The 2,972-nt window shown below is 42.5% G+C and overlaps 1 pseudogene; it reads left to right on the top strand.

Annotated features, from left to right (window-relative positions):
• The first annotated feature begins 1,066 nt into the window (after nucleotides 1–1,066).
• Nucleotides 1,067–1,661, top strand: LOC102728565 (glutathione S-transferase kappa 1 pseudogene; annotated as a pseudogene).
• Nucleotides 1,662–2,972: the final 1,311 nt, after the last annotated feature.

The following is a 2,972-nucleotide window of genomic DNA, read 5'->3' as shown; positions in this document are numbered from 1 at the left end:
TATTTTTTTTAAAGATTTTATTTATTTGACACAGAGAGAGAGAGAGAGAGAGAGAGTGGAGCAGGAACACACACAGGGGGAGTGGGAGAGGGAGAAGCAGGCTTCCCGCCAAGCAGGGAGCCCGATGTGGGGCTCAATCCCAGGACACTAGGATCATGACCTGAGCCGAAGGCTGATGCTTAATGACTGAGCCACCTGGGCGCCCCTCTTAGGATGTTTTAAAGATCTTTTTTATTTCTAGTGTTCTGAGCTTTGTTCATTTATTTTGCTGGTTGGTGAGATAATCTGTCAGGATTCTTCAGAGAACCAATAAGATGTATATTTTTAGAGAAAGATTATCTTAAGCAGTTAGCTCAAACAGTAGTGAAGACTGGTAAATCTATGAAGACTGGCATGGCAGGTTTTAAAACCAGCAACCTAGAAATCCAGGGAAGATTGCATGCTGCAGTTCAAGTCTGAAGGTCATCTCCCGGTAGAACTCCCTTTTGGCTCGTGATAGGTCAGACTTCCGTTCTATTCACGCTTTCAATAGATTGAATGAGGCTCTCCCATTAGAGGGCAATCTGCTTAAAGTCCACCAATTTAAATGTTAATCTTACCCAAAAACTCCCTCAGAGGAACCTCCAGAATAATGTTTGGCGACATATCGGGCACTGAGGCCCAGCAAAGTGACACATAAAATTAACTATCATGGATAGCTTCAATCTGACACTGCTAGGTGAGAAAAACTAAGATTCCTGTCCTTAGCAACATACTTCCTAGAATGGAGAAAAAAGATAATCAAATAATAAGCATAAATAATTGACATAGCAACTTAGAAGCTAATAAAGCACTATGGGTACAGGGAAAGATAATGTCCAGGGCATGACAGTACTGTGGGTGGTGGGGGAGAGTTAGCTGCCTGAATTTGGGTGGTCAGGGCAGGTGTGTTAGAGAACATGGAACCAGAGCAGAACTTTGGGTGAGGGAATAGCAGTGGTGAAATGTTGCAAAGAATGGCAGGAGCAAATGTTACAGAGAAGGATCTAGGTGGCCAGCTCTGCCTCCCTGCAAAGCCTAATACCTGAGAAATGACGTTAGGCTTTTGGGACAGCATGTCCAGGTTCCCATCCAGTTCCCCGAAGATTTCTTCTCTGTGATCCTTGAAAAATGATGTTTATTGGCCCTGCGATTCCTCACCACTGTCTACCTGGAGTGCCCAGAGATGCTGCAGAAAGTGTCCAGGGAGCTATGGATGAGCATCTGGTCATGGGATGAAGACATCTCAGAGCCCCAGAGCATCCTGGCTGCTGAGAGAACGCTAGCATGTGTATAGAATGAGCCCAGGGACTTCTAGAAAAGATCTCAACACTAAAGGTGAAGAACGAGCTCAAGGAGACCTCCAAGGCCGCCTGCAAACCTGGGGCCTTTGGGCTGCCCATCCCCATGGCCCATCTGGACGGCCAAACCATGTGCTATTGGGCTCTGACCAGGTGCGGTTGCTGGCATACCTGCTGGGAGAGAAGTGGGTGGGCCCCGTGCCTCCAGCCACGACTGCCAGACTTGAAGGATGGCCAGGGGGAGCAAAACGATTAGAATTAGAAAGCAGGGGCGCCTGGGTGGCTCAGTTGGTTAAGCGACTGCCTTCAGCTCAGGTCATGATCCTGGAGTCCCGGGATCGAGTCCCGCATCGGGCTCCCTGCTCAGCGCAGGGTCTGCTTCTCCCTCTGATCCTCTTCCCTCTCATGCTCTCTGTCTCTCATTCTTTCTCTCTCAAATAAATAAATAAAATTAAAAAAAAAAAGAATTAAAAAGCAGACACTATTCGCTTACCTTCCTCCACTGTGCAACACTAGGACTCTGGTTTCTCTGTCTGATAAAGATTCCCCTCTGTCCCAGGGGGGGTGGGGGGGTGACGGGGTGGGGGTGCTGCGTGACGCATCGTCTGCCTCTAGTCTCATGGCTGCTCTTAATTCCCATGGCTCACAAGTGCGTTTCAAGAGCCCCGAATAAACCTGCTGCCATCAAGGAAGGAAGGAAACAAATTACATGTATGAATAGCTTCAAGTTTATTTTCTATTTGTTTTCTTAATTATTCCCTTTATTGATATCTTTCATATTTATGTCAAATATTCTGTTTGTCTACTATCATACATACATAATCTGTACACTCACCTATATGTACATACTACATGTATAAATATATATCAACACGAATGCACCCACATAATGTATGTATACATCATATACATGGCAGTGAACCTATGTTGCTAATATTTTCCATTGTTGAAATTGCTTTTAACCTTTTTCATGGTGCTTTTCATATTATACTGACTTGCCGACCATTAGTTGCTTTTGATCATACTTTAATCTCCAGTCTTTAAAATATTCCCAACATTTTATCAAACTTTTCTGATGTCTAACATTTCAATAATATATTCTTTCTACTAAAAGATTGTATACTTAGCAACATAACAAAAATATTGCTCCTTTATATATGTTTTGTTGCCCATGGTTGACAGTTTGTGAATAGTCTTCCAATTTTTTCATGTTATATACAGATGATTTATTTTCTTCTTTAAAAAAACTTGTGTGTATAGTATTGCAATTTTAAGATCCCTGTCTTTCTTTTCCTTTATATTATTTGTTTTATGAGACTTGGAGCCTTACGAGTCATTCCCACACACAGAAGTGGTTCTTAAAGAGTCTCCTGTGTTGGCTTTGCTATTTAAATTAAATGAACTGATTTTTGTGTGTACCAGTAAATGGAGCCAGTTGTCCCAGGACCATTTATTGAAAAATTCATTTCTCATTGATCTGCATAGCTTTATCACACAGCCAGTTCCCATGTGTTTGTGATTCTGTGTCTGCATTCTCTTCCCTGTTCCTTTATTGGCCTATCCCTGGACCAGTACAATACTTTCATAATTACTAAGACATAATTATTTAATAATTACCATGTTGATGCCTGGTAAAATGTGTCTTAATTTTGT

The sequence above is a fragment of the Leptonychotes weddellii genome, unplaced genomic scaffold, assembly GCF_054177405.1.
Source record: "Leptonychotes weddellii isolate Sample4059 unplaced genomic scaffold, ASM5417740v2 HiC_scaffold_10089, whole genome shotgun sequence".
NCBI classification, from domain to species: Eukaryota; Metazoa; Chordata; class Mammalia; order Carnivora; family Phocidae; genus Leptonychotes; species Leptonychotes weddellii.
This window is presented reverse-complemented; position numbering and strand designations above follow the sequence as displayed.